The 17,510-nt window shown below is 37.2% G+C and overlaps 1 long non-coding RNA gene across 1 annotated transcript; it reads right to left on the bottom strand.

Moving 5' to 3' along the window:
- Positions 1-2,287: 2,287 nt before the first annotated feature.
- On the bottom strand, positions 2,288-16,530 carry LOC145691838 (uncharacterized). The gene is made up of 3 exons (XR_014132563.1): positions 16,198-16,530; positions 7,135-7,273; positions 2,288-2,437 (listed from the first exon to the last, which is right to left on the bottom strand). It is a non-coding gene; the product is annotated as an uncharacterized LOC145691838 (long non-coding RNA).
- Between the last annotated feature and the right edge of the window lie 980 nt (positions 16,531-17,510).

Below are 17,510 nucleotides of genomic sequence, written 5' to 3'. Positions count from 1 at the left end.
TTATTAAGCCGTTATCATCCATTGCTTGTACAGTCACGAAAGAAAATATTCTTCAGTTGACAAAATTTGTTTTCCTAAAAACTCAACAATAAATTAACCTATCAGAGTACCGACTTTGGCAGGTTGTCAAGTTATAACTATTCGAAGAATAACAACAAAAAGATCCAAATTAATTAATTTGTTGCCGAGCTATTGGCAAAAGAAAATTTGTCAACTGTCAAATACTTTCTTTTCCGTGTGTACTATATACAGACGACTTTACCTCATTCTTTTCCTTAATAATATCCTCTTCCAAAATGCAGAAGTTGTTACCACAAGAGGCGTGAATAGGATTTTCCAGAAATAACTTCTCTGAACATTTTAATTAACAGATAAGTTATTTTTTAAATGAAGCTATAATTAAAAACATGGTGTCAGCTGAAAACGTTTTCCCTCACAAGATGATTCCTAAACAGTACTCCCCATTAAAAATGCAACTTCAAGGAGACGGGTAGCTACGCCAAAGTTCCCAAGCCGATATCTAATAGTAAGTGTCGAATATGCTTAACCCTTAACATACCAAGCGGGGTACTCTAGGGACCCCAGAGAGTGATATTTGGTGATACTGCCGCAATTATAAGAATCAATTTATTCTCGATTTTTATATGTATCCTGCAACCCTTTGAGATATCAATTACATGATTAGATCAACGATGCGTTTCTTTAAAAAATACAAAAAATAAAAACACACTTCAAAATGTAAAAACTTCCATTGTTAAACCTGTGTTTCAGATTTACGAACACACAAGTATGAAATTGTATGAAGAACTGAATAGTGTTCAAATATACATAATATTTGACGTCAACAATGTTCATTTAACTTAAGAATGCTTCTAGACATCCAAAAAATAATAGTTGGAGTAACCCTCTGCAATACTATGTTGAGAAATTAAAATAATACTTGGGGTCCCCAGAAGACTCCAGCTTGGTAAACAACTTTGACGACTTAGGCTTGCTACGTTAAGGGTTAAATTTAACGCTGTATTCGCTGTGTGACAACGTGGTGATAGCAGAGCAGAACTGACCCAACATTGACAACCAGAACGACTGTAACACAGCGAGACATCGAGAGGATGTTCTCTTCTGGTATGGTAAGCCATGCGTCTTACGATCCAATGCCACAGCTCATCAACTGTAGCTGGCGGAGTTCACAGGTATGAGAAGCTGTGCAGCCATCGACCAAACATATTTATCCTTCCCTGCTCTATACATTCTGCAAATTTGGACTTTCCTGGATGTATCCTTTTTAGTTCAACATTTTAAGTAACGAGCAGTGTAATAGTCTCATACATTATTTAAAGAAAGAGCGATGATTCTCAGAATTACTCGGAAGTTTCTAGTTTACAATTATATACATATATAGATAGATAGATATAGATATAGATATAGCTATATAGATAGATAGATGTACAATAATTTAAAACGGTTATATCAAAGTTTGCATTCAGAGCACAAAAAGAAGTATAGCTCTCGGAACATTGATTTTAGCCAGATAATACCACTAGTAAACTCAACCACACTCAGTACCGTTAGTTGCTTGGTATTGTCTATGAGGCAGAGATCATCGTATCTCATTGCGTGTAGATTTTTGTATTTGTTTAACACTAAAAATTGTTTGTCGCTAACCGAACCCAGTAACATATATATACCGACAGGACGTACGTTAGTCACAAGGTTACATGAGTGAAACACTAAATTATTCGATTGACACTTGCGGCCTTGTCAACACTAGAGAAAGGTACAAAGTGATTAAATAAATACGAAACATAGTACATACAAAATATAGCGATGTATGAAGTCTCCTTTTCATACGATTTGGAGAAAGGATACATCTGTAGAGAGCAACATAAATGATTTCTCTGGATAATTTGGATTAGTCCAGAATTCGAACAAAAATAATTTTGAAATTCGTTAAGTCCAACATTTTTTCTTTCTTTCTTCGGATTCTCAATAAAGTTGACTACTGAAAAGCTGAGTTACAGATTTTATGTTAAAACATATTCACTATACCATTGCCTTATTCACAGAACAATACATTAGTTATTAATGTATGACTGAAATAATAGTGCTTCGTGCAGATTTACTTTATCCAATCGGAATTGCACAATGATAAAAAAAATGTTGCAAGGTATAATGTTCTTATTTACAGAGAAAAAGAGTTGAAAAGACCTTTAACTAACAAACATTTTCTTTAAACAGACATACATTTATTCTAATTTATGGAAGAAAGAAATAATTTGCGGAGCAGTATATTTATTAAGGTTACATATTTGTACAAAAGAATGTAAATACAATCGGGTCTGTCTTCAGAAAGGACGTGCTTTTAGCCACAAATTACACTGCTTCTTTTCGCTGTCTTTCATGCAGAATCCTGGTTTTGTTTTGATACATGAAATACCTGAAACAAAAATCCAAAAATATTTAAAATGTTACATTTTAAAATATTTAACATTTTTTAGATTAAATGGACAAAATCTGTTCGGTCAGGTATGGACTTTTGGGTTTCTGGTAGAAAAATGATGAATTAAAAAAAAAGTGTTTGTTGATGCTGAACAACTCGAAATGTATTACTATGCAAAAGTAAGTGGGTACCCACTGGCGTTCGAGGTACCATGGGGTACCTAATATGTCTGCATTTTTAGATATGTGGAAATATATGTCTCTAAAATGTAAAGAACTGATATCTGTTTAGTACAGAAAACCGCAACTCGGTAAGCCTTATGGATACCGAGGTATGGGAAAATAAAGGACAACACCATAGAAGTGTGAGTTTTGCGTACTAGATTGTGCAGTTTCGAAAACGTAATTACTGAGGGCTATCAACAACCTCAAAAGTAGTTTCAATTCAATACACTACACACACGTCCTTATGGGGGTTTTCGGGTACTATGGCATTCGCAGACCTCCCATTTCTAAACATTCTAAAATATATCTTAATAAACTTATAAAGAACGTTACAGGTGTGTGTTTACCGAAACCGCAAGTCGGTATGTTTAACAGTTACCGAAATATGGTGAAATAAATAGGAACACCATAGGTATGTGGGGCTTCCATACTTGACAGTAGTTTAGAAAATTAATGAAAATATGACTAATGGCTATCAAGATATTGTCAAATAAAGGGAGGACCCACACAGTTATGGGGCTTTCGTGTTAGGTGGTGAAATTTCCGAAATCGATCATGAAATCTGAATAAGCACCAGTAGCAATTTCATCCTAAAGTAACTGGGTATTTCCATGGGGTTTTAGAACATCATGGGTCTAAAAAGATTAAGTTTTAAAAGCTTTGAAAAATATAATTTGACATTTGTAAAGAGTATTAGAAAAGAGAATAGAGTTACCCAAAACTTCCAGCCAGTACATCTTACAGCTAGAGAGACACCGTGAAATAAAAGAGTATTAGATCTTGAAATTTCATAAAACAACTTTTGATCTTAATAAAAGTTAAATAAGATGGTACTTATATGGGTTAAGTGAGTACCTCACACTCGTCAGGGCAATTCCGATCGAAAGATTAATTCAGCTCGAAGTTTTCTTCGGGTAAATCCAAGCGTGATAATTCCTAGCGTACAAAAAGAATGAAAATTCTTTGTCAATATCTAATATAGCAACCGAGATATAAGTAATTATGTATTTTACGAGGTCGTAAAAATGGAGACCCACATGGATTTGTACTGTTGAGTCTTTGCTGTAAGAAGAAGAAATTTCAGAAAACTACCGTATACACCTTAATAGACAATTAAATGGGTGGAGGCACGGTGGCTTAGTGGTAGAGTGCGTACCTTTGGTGTATTGGGTCCCTGGTTTGATCCGTGTCCAAGTCAGTTTGTAGTCGACATTGTATTCGTGGGTATTCTCGGTGTACTCCTTTCCTCCCACCTTTACACTCCATCAATTCTATCATCAACATTCACTTGCCTTAATTTCATTTTAAAATTAAATGGGCAGTTAAGTGTGATCGTATCTCTGTGGATTAAGAGAATACTCCAGTGTAGTTTCTGCAAAACATACTAGGTACACACCCCACCACTAAGTTACTGTGTCCTCACTGATTTAATTGCATATTAAGGTATATACAGTAGGTTTTTGAATTTCTTTCTTATAGCAAAGACCCAGAAGTACAAATCCTTAAAGATCTCTATTTTTACGTCATAAAATAAATGACTCGTTATATTTTGGTTACTATATTAGATATTCACAGGGAATTTTCACTCTTTTACACAGCTCGATGAACCTTTGGAACTGCCTGAAGAAAACCTAGAACTAATCTTTCCATCGAAATTGTACTGAGGTACTTACTTAACCCATAGAAATACCATCTTATCTTTGTTGGGACCAATAATTTTTCCGAAGTTTCAACATCTCATACTCTTTTATTTCACGGTGTTTCTCTATATGTTAGATGTACTAGCTGCAAGTTTTAGGTAAATACATATTTCTAATACTCTTTACAAATGTCAAGTTATATTTTCAAAAGCTTTTAAAATTTAATCTTGGTAGACTGTAAGATGTTCTAACACCCCATGGAAATATCTAATTACTTGAAGATGGAATTGCTACTGGTGTTTATTAACTTTCCATGACCGGTTTCGGAAATTTTATCATCTAATACGAAAATCCCATACCTGTATTGGTCCTCTCTTTATTTGACAATATCTTGATAGCCGTTAGTCATATTTGAATTCATTTTCCAAATTGTACCTTCAAGTATGCAAGCCCCACATACATATCGTGTCGCTCTTTATTTTCCCATGTCTCGGTATCCGTAAGGCTTACCGAGTTGCAGTTTTCGGTAAACAAATATCAGTTCTTTACATTTTAGACACATGTATTTCCATATATCTAAAATGCAGAAATTAGGTACCGCATAGTACCCCTCTACCCCATTGGGGTACCCACTTACTTTTGCATACCAGGGCAAAAACACCAGTAGTCGTTACTTTAAGGTTGAAAACATACTCTTTTGTCTCTTCTGTGAGCACCGTGAATCGGTCGGAGCTGTACCATAGTTGGAAAGAGACACTGATCCTTCCTATATATGACCATGTAGTCAGAATTCAAAATCGAATAGCCGTTGAAGGAAAAACAATATTTTAAAATCCCTTGTATTGCACCGGTAGTAGTCATCTCAAAATCGAAATGTTCCAGTGGTAGTTAGGGTTTTATACCAGTGTTCGTCACTCAAATAACTTGACATAATTTATTCAGAAACGCACTGTTTATCAGTTTAAAATTAAGAATAGAGTATAAAGTACTAATCTTAATAACTGTGCATCACTTTTGGCACTCAAGAAAGAAAATAAAAAAGTTTTTACATACTTTTTAAAGCAATTTCAGTAAGAAAAATGTTAACTGAATTCAAAAGTTAACTGTATATTATTTTAACGTTAAGAGTACAATATTAATTACTATGTTTAATAACTATAGCGACTTTAAGCACTCAAGAATGAAAATAAACATGTTTGTACATACATTTTTAATACAATTTGAGAAACAAAATAAGTTAACCGAATTCAAAACTTAATTATATATCACCTTAAGATTAAGAATGGACAATAAAATACTGAGGTTAATAATAATGCATTAGTGAAGAATGAAAACAAAAATGTTTTTAACTACCTATATTGTATTTACATGTTGTTATTTCTCATTAACATGCTTTTTGATAACGCACGATATGGGCTAGGGGTACGCACGAGAAATGATTTGAGACTGTCACCTCTCGCAAAGGTGTCGCGAAAGTTGTCTCGTCTCGAAAACTGTATCTGTTTCTATTGGAAGAGCTATGTCTCGTCTCGAATTTCGTAACAAAAATTCGTTACACATGCAGTTTTGTGTAAAAAGTGAAATGTATAAATACAGGAGAGAAAACATTGCAGACAAACATTATGTTAGTATATTGAACATACTTTTTTGTATGTGGTGCAAAATATCTTCATCTATGGGGTTACTTTGCACCAAAGTTTATATGAAATGAAATCTTTGAGTTTTACGTTCCACGCTTTTGCCGGGTATGCTAAAGGAGACTATAATCATGAGAATGAATGAAATAGTAGAATGAAAACTGTGAGAGAAAACGGGAAAACCCCGAGAAAACCACACACAGTGTTTGTCCAACACAAAGCCCATTTGGCACGTGCTGGGATCGATCCAGGAACTCCACGCAGGAGAGGTGAACGCTCCATCACTGAGCTACCACGTCCCCAAAAACACAACCTCAGAATATACTTCATATAGAGTAGAAATGAAATGAAATCTTTGAGTTTTACGTCCTACGATTATGCCGGTTAGGCTAAAGGAGACGGTGATGATGAGTAATGAATGAAATGGTGGAATCAAGAAAGTGGGAGGAAACGGGACAACCCCGAGAAAACCCACGCACACGGTGTTTGTCCACCACAAAGTTCACTTGGCGGGGACTGGGATCGAACCCAGGACCCCAAGCACCAGAGGTGAACGCTCCACCACTGAGCTACCGCGACCCCTCATATAGAGTAGAAGTAACAAGATGTAAAAAAAAAAAAAAAATGGCCCGTCTGGAGGACATGTAAGCTAAACACCAATACAATTGTTACAGATTTATTTACTTGCACTGTTTAGGCTGAACATCGCAACACCAATATCATTATGTCACATCCTTTCAAAAGTATGCTAACTGCAACGTAGACCTGCTTTGCTTCGTAATGTCCAAATAGTTGATTACTGTGCTCGAAAGCAGGCAAGTAGCATACAAATTTATGATGTTGAAGGCGTTATTTTTCACAGCTATGGAGAAAAGACATGAAAACGAAAAATAAAAATAAATCTTTGTTTTACTTCCTACGGTTATGCTATGTATGCTGACAGTCACAAATGAGTATTGAAAATTGATGATCTTGGAATACGATTTGGTGGAATAATGAGGGGGGGGGAAATAGACATTGATTAAATATAAAATTGAAAAGAAATAAGGGCCTGACGCTCAAATATTTATCTATCTGGCAGCCATCTTGATCCCTCTAAAATATCATGAAGTACTTGATTGATTCTAAACCCAATAATAGTAATAGTAATTATAACAATAAACACAGAATATACCTAGATATACTTTACGCACCTTGAAGTGTAGAAATTAATGATTGCAATCCTCAGCATTCCAATAGTTCTTTGGTTTCTCCAAATGAAGATTCGGACATCGGTTTTCTTCTCAAGCAATAATGGGGTACAATAATCAGTTGCAGTCCAAAGCCAAGTCACTAAGTTAAGCATGAATATAAAAGATTTTGTGTTAAATATTTCAATGTAAATTTCATGAAATAGAATTTATTAGTTAGTTACATACAAACTCTTACGCATGTAAGTCAGAATCTACTTGTAATAACTTGTAAATTTAAACAAACTAAATTATATCTACAGTTATAGGGACATCAAACATATATTCCATAAGATATATAGGGTGTCTCAAAAGTCCCCTGACATTAAGTAACTCGATTATTATCAGAGTTACAACAAAATGTAATTGGGAAACCGTCTCCAAATATGATGTTTCCAATGTAAGTTGAAGGAATTTTCAAAATCGGATGAGCCGTTTGGCTGTACACTCTTTATGCGTCCAATGTTAAATGAAAATGCAACGTTGCCATTTACCTGGACCCACAACATAAGTGAATGAAGTTACTGATTTTTACGCTAACATGTCGATGGCTAGCCCCCATTTCAAACAGTAACTTCATTCACATATGTTGTGGGTCCAGGTAAATGGTAACATTGCATTTTCATTCCACATTGGGCGCATAAAGAGTACAGCCCAAACGGCTCCTCCGATTTAAAAAGTGTTCACTTTAGAATGAAAACAACATATTTAGAAATGGTTTTTCCTCTTACGTTTTGTTGTAACGTCAGAGGACTTTCGAAACACCCTGTATACATCATACGAAGTTCCTTTCTAAATTCTACACGGGTGTAGTTTAATTGAATGTGAGATGGGTGATACACATTAGGCCGTTTGGAAATACTCTCACAGACGGGCGCCATTTTGGATTAAATTTGTTTGTTATAAACTGGTGGGTAATGTGATATATATATGGCCACAGGCTAGAATTTTCTCAGTATGTCAAATATGCAATCAGATTCCATGGAGCTTAATTTGGTGAAAAGTTATTGCCAATTGAACGTTGTATTTACCTCTTTCTTCTAGATGTAGAACCATACCGTTAGCACGTGAGGAATGCATCGAAATATTCAAACTGTGGAGCGGGAGGAGTGCCTGTACAGTGGTTACCGATTGCAAACAGAATCATCCACAATGTGACTGTGTTACATGTTGCAGTGTCACAGTAATTAACTAAATTTGAGGAGACGGGCACATTCGTGAACATACGTCGTAGCGGACGATCGTAGAGAGCTACAGATGAAGCAACGCCTACGGCAGTGCTGACTTCTTTCTCGATGTGGCCCCAGAGGAGCACACGTCATTTATTAATGCAATGTAGGTTGAGTCATAGGGTCTGCGCGTGTATAAGTGCATCCGTACAAGGTGCAAATGAAGCAACATCTCCACGAGAACGATGTTGATCGCCAAGTGCAGTGAGTAATTATGGTTAACATTTTTATGCAAATACTCTTTTCAGATGAAGCTGACCTCTACGTAAATGGGAAGGTTAATAGGCAGAACATGCACAATTGGTCACCTGACAACCCCGCGTGCAAGACCCCTCCAACATGACCAGCGCAAAGAAAATTAATTATGTTGTTGGCAGACAAATGAGGAATACGTCTAATCAGTCACTTTTTCATTCCATAAAATTAACTGCGGAATAATACCTCACGCTCGTTCGTACAGGGATAGATATTGCGAGCTGCGATGCCCGAGGATGGTACATTCTCGCAGTTTTTTCAACACCATGGCGCTTTCTTCATTATGGATTCGTATTGCGTCACTACTTGAACAATTTTCTAGAACATGGGTTGATCGACGAGAGGCAGTTGAATGGCTGCTCGATCACCGGACCTAACGCTGTTCAATTTCTAGCTAAGTGGAAAAGTTAAGGCTATGGTTTGTGCAGTAAATATTCATAATTTTTATCATCTAGAACAAAGTATCGCCATCGTCTGTGCACAAATTTGACCCTATATCCTACTTTGTGTCCACAGCAATTGGAAGAAGCTTCTGCAAATGTTTATTGCTCAGTAGGAACATGTAGAACATATACTATAACCAGGGGTAAAAGTGGACCTGAAAAGGTGGGGGGACGGTAGGTAGCGGCATCACTCCACGCCGTTCCTCCTGCCTATCTCTGCCCATTGTACCATTTTAGGATCTGGGGGACGCCCTACATATTTTTCGAGGTGGGGAACTGCGTCCCCCGCGTTCCCCCTAGCTTTTACCCCTGACTATAACAGGGAAATGTGTTCGAAGTGGGAAAAATCAGAGGCGGTGTGTTTTATTACGATTTTGACTCGACATATCGGCTATCTAAATGTTCAAATGCAGTGAGGTGTGAAGCCTACAAGATTGCATTTCTATTTACATAATGTCTGAAAACCACTGGAAAGCTTCTTTTAGTTACGGAGAAAAAACGGAGACTGATCCATCCATCGTGAACAACTTTCTGGAAAAAAATAAATAAAAATAGCCCTTACCTTGTATCAGAGAATTATACACGAAAGTGCTCAAAAACCGACTTTCAATATTAACAATTTCCAGCGGGAAAACTCCTGGACCACACACTCGAATGAGGGGTATTTCAAACTCCCGTAAGATCTGCCCCCACAGCAATCCCCTAATTCCGCCCATGCTCAAAATACGACGCTTATAAGAATTCAGACAACACGACACATACATACATACGAAAGAAACAATTCAATACGGCACATCAAAATATAAACTAGATGAACTTCTTTGAAAACACCTCATTTTACAAACAAAAGGTAGAAAAAGGTAAAAATGTCAGTATTGTCAACTTAGAATCTACATCAGAAATAAAATCTTTTTATGTGCAAAGCTATTCGTCAATACGTATAAAAAAGGGATTTATTAATGGTATTTAGCATTTATTCTTCCGTGAAGGTTTATCTTGATCACTAAAAAACCAGAAACGGTATGTCTCTATCACTGGAAAAAAAAAAAGAAGGGTATGACATACCACTACATATAGTCTCACTTGGTTCACTGCCAATAACATTTCACCAGAATAAGTTACATGATATCTGATTGCATATTTGACATCCTCAGAACATTTTAGTGCATGGCCATGTATCACACTACCCACTTATCGTCCGTATTACAATTTCGAATCTAAGATGGCGACCGTCCGCGTGATGTAATCCGAAAGTATCCCTCTGGGCCTAATGTGTATCTCTTATCTCGCAATCAATGTAACTACATCCCTGTAGTTTTCAGAAAGGATGACAAGGGACTTCTGATGCATCCTGTATATAATAGTTGTATCAATAATGACGGGTATACCGGCTAGGCTAAAGGAGACGCTGATGATGATATAATGAATGAAATGGTGGAATGAAGAAAGTGGGAGGAAACGGGAGAACCCCGAGAAAACCCACTCACACGGTGTTTGTCCACCACAAAGTTTACTTGGCGCGAGCTGGGATCAAACCAAAGACCCCAAACACCAGAGGTGAACGCTCTACCACTGAGCCATCGAGGCCCGACAGGAATATTTGTTGAAGTCTACTGTCTTCTTCAGTACCAAGGTTACACAAAAATGAGCCTATGGTTTTGATGGAATTCGAACCAACATTATATGTATACTCTCTCAGCGAGAATCAAAGCTGGCACCAAGTTTACATATGCGCGCGCATTGTATTTTACTTATATAGCTCACAGAGCTATGGGCGAGCAAGCAAGGCACGTGCCCCGGGCGTGTGGTTGGAGGGGCTACTAAAAGAGAGGTTATATATTAGTACTTTTCCATTTTGGTGTTTAATACTTTTCATCAGAGTGCGAAATCATGAAATCAAAGTGGGGGAGACTGAAGGACTGAAGAGAGCGAGAGAGAGGAAAAAAAAAAAAGCTGCGCAGTCTTACACTTCAAAGAATTGTAGTGAAATGAGGTCAGAATTCAAGATGACATTCGGATGCTTGGCACGAAGAAAAACATTGCAAGCAATTTTGAAAAAAAAAAGAAAGAAAAAAACTTAAATAATGTGATATATTTTGTAGGCTTTGGATATGTATGTTTTAGTTGGCATCAACAATTATTGGTGTGTTTTGTCACAATTGACAGTTTAGCGAGAGACTAGGCTAACTGACAATTTTAACTTTCTGAAAGAAAAGGAAACAAATGAAAACAGCACGTTTCAAAGGATACGACTGATATTCATAGTTTGGTTTAGTATACAACAGGGGTGGATCCAGGATGGACTACTGGGGGGCGGTGGGTTGTAATGCCACTACTTACAAGATAGAGCTACTTTTAAGAGATTCAACTCTGGGTGGGTTTTATTTTATATTAAAATACACAAAGTTTCCTCTTCTTGGGGGAGATAGACCCTCCCTGGATCCGCCCCTGTCTCAGGACAAGCCACACAGACAAGTGGTTGAGGCAAAGGTCAATTAATGACATTAGTATGCTGTTCCGTCAAAATCTCAATCTTGACCTGGATGTAAGTTAGCCTGGTCTCTCACTGAACAACTCAATTGAATGTTTCATATGTAAATTAGGCACTTCTACATCACAAACAGTAAATATAACCTACCTTATTCTACGTTTTTAAATGCATTTCTACAACTGATTGTAACTTTAAAGGTTCTCGTGAAGATTAGCTGGCGGAGGTTACCTAACATAGCCATCAGTTATCAAATTAATAGTTGTGCTTCGTGGGTGATGATAATGATCCTGAGGTTAGATGTTAAATTGGACTCGAGAGCGGAACAAGGGCTGATCTTATTCGTGTCTCAGACGGGGCGTGGAATGGAACGAATATGAAAATAAGGTTGCTGTAATAGTTTTTCATAGGGTTTGTAAGATTTTCGAAACACTTGGCAATTTTTTTTATCAAGACTTGACATTTTTTTAAGATAAAAATCAAGACTTGGCAATTTCAAGTTTCATCCCCCTCCCAATCTTGTAATGCTCACTACGCCGCTGTAAGCAATACATATTTTCGACAATATTCGTTGTTCATTTCTTTCCGCTGGGTTCCAACGTGGTGAGCTGCATATGGGACTTTTAATAGTGTTATTATAATGAGAAAGAATTGCAAATTATGTTGATGTTCCTAAAAGAGGGAAATTGAAAGAGAAATTAAATTAAAAATAAATAAGGGAGAGAAAAGTAATTACCTGAAAATAAAAACAAAGTCTTTGAGTTTAATGTCCCACGATTATGCTGTTAGGCTAAGGGAGACGGTGATTAAAGCAAGTTAATGGTTATGGAATATATGGTGGAATGAGAAAGTGGGAGGAAACCAAGTCCCCGAGAAAACCTACAAGCACGTATATGAAAATGAAGTAAAACATACACTGGACTATGCTTTCTTTGTCTAGCAGAGTCATAGTTTGGAATCGAAAATGTGTTTTGAATTTTTGTATTTAGAGATGGAGAGTGTAAGTAACGAAATCACTTAATACATCCATTAAGATTTCGGAAAGCGAAATCTAAATTTAGGTAAGCTAACTCCATGTACTAACTGCTTGCATCCGCTTCGTACATTGTTCGAAGGGTCACGAAGCAAATCACCTCATTTAGTCTACACATACCTAGTACTAGCGTTAATTACCTGCTTCGTTGGGTGAAAATAAGAAAACCAGTAATACATGTATGTTACGTTAGTCAGTCACTTTTTTTACTATTACGAAACGCTCTCTCATATCGGTTATTTTCGATCATTTGTAAGATCCGTCTCCCCTCTTTCCCTCCCCAAGTTGCTTGGCTGAATTTTGATTTAAATAGTATCGGAAGTGTCACTGTCCATTTCTGCGCCCCCGAAAACAATGGATTTAGATTAGGATCAGTTCACTTAACTTAGTAAGCCTACAGCTTTGGCGCGGCTCGACTTGTTGGAAAGCAATCCAAAATCTAAACAAATATATCGATGTCATTGGGGTTTACTAAAGTGTGTCGTAAGTCAAGAAGATTGAGAATCACTGCCTCGATTATTCACTTCAATTAATCATCAAACTCCTTTAACCTGAAGTATATAATCGTGGAATGTTCAATTAAAATTATAATTTTATGGCATCTAGAAAATGCACATATCGTACATTACGTTACATTACCATTCAATCGCAATAGGTTATTACAGACATGTGGTTGGCTTGAAGCTTAGCGTCCTATTCAGCGCCAAGACTGTGTACTACCTACACCTACAGCATAATATGGAATCCTACTCGCATGATCTTCGATCAAGATTTGAATCAACGGGAGGATGAAGATTTTCCCTCTCGTCAAGTAATTTCCCCAACTCGCCAAAGAATTTCTCCCTTGCCGGGAAAATATGTTCCCTCATTTCATATTTTACATATTATATACTATATATTATATCTTGCATCACTGAGAAATAAAAGGCTTGGATTGTATATCTGAAAAGTCGCCCCCTCCCCGCAGGCACGTAGCCACGATTTCGCAATACGGGAGGTCTGTGACGAAATACTGTGGTTATCACACCAGGGGTTCGATCAATCTAAACTATTTTACTGACAACATATCCATATTGATTTGTTAGGACAATAAAATGAGGATATGTTAGTAAGTATTTTAATTAAAGAATTATGAAGAAATCTTGCGTAAAAGAATAGAAAAAAGTATTGACAAAGACATAGTCTTCCAAGGTCATTCGAACTCGGTTCTTCTCGTCTTCTTTCTATTTCTCTTATCTTAGTTCAATGCCGTCAAGGATAGCAACGAGATCTCTTTCTGGAGTAAAGACATCCTATAAAATTTATTAGTGTTGCCGCGAAATTCAAAATAGTTCATATTATTGGTAATTCTGGGCATTGCTTAAGTTCTGACAGGCTATCTGAAAGAACCGGTTTATCGATCGTCATTTGTAGTCCATAGGGTTACTGGCGCAAGTCCCGGGGGGATGAGGACATGTCCCCTCCAATCTTAGAACTGGGGGGGGGGACTTTCCCCTCAATAATCCGATTTGAAATGCGTTTTTTGGAGAGAAATGTGATGATTTGTGTCCGATTGCCACAAAGGAAAGTAAGATGAAATTGATGTCCCCACCCCAGAATATGCCTTAAATCTGCCCACCTCAGAATTTTGAAGACAACTCTGCTCCCCTGATCCTCCGCAGCATTGTTTTTCAACTTCATACAGTAAACCCTCGTTAACACGAATATCAAGGGACTGAAAAATCAGGAGTTCGTGTTAAAAGAATTCGTGTTAACCGGGGACACAAATTTTATTATTCGAATACATTTTCTCCATACATACACACTACAGTATACAGACTATACATACCACTACAGTATATTATGTATGTCATAGAACACACTAGAGATGGTATCGAGACGAGACTGAGTAGTCTCGGTCTCGTCTCGGTTCCAAATTCGGGACGAGACCAAGACTATTCTCTGTCTTGATACCATCTACAGAATTGTATCGAGACGAGACTGAGAGTTTCGGTCTCGTCTCGATTTCGGAAAGCACTCCTCGGTCTCAAATTCGAGTTAAAATCGAGATCGAGACTAGTGTAGGTCTCGGTACCATCCTCTGAAAAGTGAAAACACTACAGTAAGTTTATTAGCCTATCTTCGAAGATTAAAGAAAAAAAAAAAAAAGCTTCCACGCAGAAAATCCAGGTCAAGTTATAAAATTGATAACTTCGCTAGCAGGGTGAGTACCGCTTGTAACGGAAAGGTATTTATGATTGCTGTCACCAGTTTGGAGTTACAGGGGAGAGAAGATGTTTTGTCTCGAGCTGTCGCCAGCTCGTCTGCCAAGCACCTGCATGTTCAGCGCTTGACAGAGGACAGAATCAACACCTCATAAGAGGAAAGATATCTGTTTCTGGTTTTTCTCTTATTTACAAGGCAATTTTCGTCTGTATAAATACTGTATGACAAAAACTGATCTGGAGTGAAATCTGAAATAAGAAAAATGATGTTTAAAAAAATCAAAGGATTGGAAGTTCGTGTTAAATCAAAACCTTTACTGACTCAAGGGACTAAAAATTAGTTCGTAATTCGTGCTAACCGAAATTCGTGTTAACCGATAAAACTTCCTATAAGATAACGTACAGCGATGCCGGGACCGAAATTTTGTTCGTCCTAACCGACTGTTCGGCTTAAGCGAGTTCGTGTTAACGAGGTTATACTGTAATTTGAACATCCTTAAAAAAATTATGAGAACTGTCTTACCCGTCCCTCCCAATGTTGAAGACAGATTTGCGCCGCTGCATACGGTTAACATGGAGCTAGATGGAATTCGGAATGTTCCGTTATAATAATATCCAATTTCAACTTGATCCACCCCCCCCCCTCCCGTTTCCTCCACACAAAGCTCCTCGTAAGAAAGAGTAACCAAAACGCTTATTGTAGCTTTATATTTTTGAGGCTGATTCATCTGTTTCTTTCTGTTTCATCTTTCCTTAATATTTTTCATTTCTGGATCCGAAGGGGGGGGGGGTCTGGACCCACCCCTTGGCTACGTGCCTGCTTCCCGTAAAAAGCATTATTCGAACCCTGAATCAAACAACTCCATCTGTAAAGCAGTGCTGAGTTGATTTTAATATCCTTTTCTGCAACGAGGCTGTATGAGACGTGGACTTACTGATTAACATGGACTCCGAACCACTCCCGCCGGGAATCGAACGCGGGTTTCCCACACCAAAGGCGCGTACGCTAACCGCTTAGCCATGAAGGAGCTCATATCTATAGCAGTGTAAGCAACAACAACAACAACAAAAAGAAACACACATACATACTAGAACAACAACAACAACAAAAAGAAACACACATACATATTAGAAGTTTGCGCAATTGGGGATCAAAACATTCTCAATGAAGTATGAGAAATAGTAAACGTCAAAGTGGGCTTCTGCTTATTCTTTACTTCGTTAATACTTAATTCCTTCTAGAAATAGTGAAACAATACTATGAAGACACAGTACTTAAACATAATCGAAAGAATAAGACAAGGAAACAGAGTAATTTCCGACTAATTAAACTAGTCATATATACTATACCTAACTGTTACATTGTATTTCTTACCATATTACGAAAGCGATATAACTTTTTTACCAGCCATAGAAGCTGGACGCAATCCAATACTGCAATTTAGACGCTGTAACGAAAGCTGCAAGTCAAACGTCTGACACTCAACTGTGTAATAGCTGTTTCAAGCGGCCTACAACTTATGACCTTGAAACTATGTGCTAGTAACCAAATTAATGCCAAGGTACGATACAAACACCCCAACTTGCCACAATGACGTCAACACAAGGAAAAAAAGAAAAACATCTAATTTTTGGTTCGAAAATTATGAAACAATAATAATAATAATGTAATTCTCAGGAACTCAAACATTAGTTAACTAGAGAACATAACAAGCAAAACAAAACAAAACAAAACAAAACAAAAAGAATCTTAAACGTGAGCTCTCCCTGACTGCTGTTTTTAAATTTCAGTGAGGCTGTAAAATATGTTTTGTTTTATTGTTAAAAAACAAAAAGAAAAAGAAAAATAAAGAAAGAAAGGAAATAAATTTTGTTGCAAATATCCTAGTAAAAATAGGTTTCCTAGACACAAGTGGCTCCGCGTAGCGTAGTTGCTAACGCTCTCGCCTTCGGTACGAGCGGACCCAGGTTCGATTCCGGTAGGGGCACTCGGTCGAAAAAGTATCAAAAGCTTTTAAGTCCAGACATCCTGAATGAGGCTTTCTTGGGTTTTCCTAATTTCGTACCAGGCAAATGCCGGGTGGTACCCAACATATAGGTCCCAGGCCGTTTGCTTCCTTCCCTTTCCCCGGATACTGTGCTCACCGAGGGACGTCATAACTCACATGTGACGGGTTAACAAGGTCATTGATGCCGAAAGCCCAGAAATCTAAATCCTAAATCTTCACTACACAAGAAAATGTTCGCGCTGAAAACGGTTTCTTAGCAATTATGTTAAGCAGTCCTGTAGTAAATCTCCATCAAGTAATAAACCGTCACATATAAAAAGGAAAGAATAAACACATAACATTCATTTTGCGTACCTTGAAATGTAAAAAGTTACAAAACATTAATATTCAAAGATTTCTCAAAATTCAGATTAACCCATTTCTTTCTCCTCAACCATTAACGAGTTACAATAGTAAGAATTGTGGTCATAAATCACATTACTTGTTTAGTACTATATTAAAGCAAGTTATACTAAAGGAATATATAATTAATGGAATATTTAACTAAAGTGATAATTTACTATTGCACTTACCCAGGCTTCTTTCCTTCCGCTCTTCTTTTCCGTTTGTAAACAACCTCGTTTATAAACCAGCTCGCAAGCATACGACAGTTGTTTCATGACGTCATCTATGGTGCAAG

This window comes from Thermobia domestica, chromosome 8 (genome assembly GCF_964235325.1).
Source record: "Thermobia domestica chromosome 8, izTheDome1.hap1.1, whole genome shotgun sequence".
Classification (NCBI taxonomy): domain Eukaryota; kingdom Metazoa; phylum Arthropoda; class Insecta; order Zygentoma; family Lepismatidae; genus Thermobia; species Thermobia domestica.
Note: the sequence above shows the minus strand (reverse complement) of the source record. Positions and strands in the feature narration are given on the sequence as shown.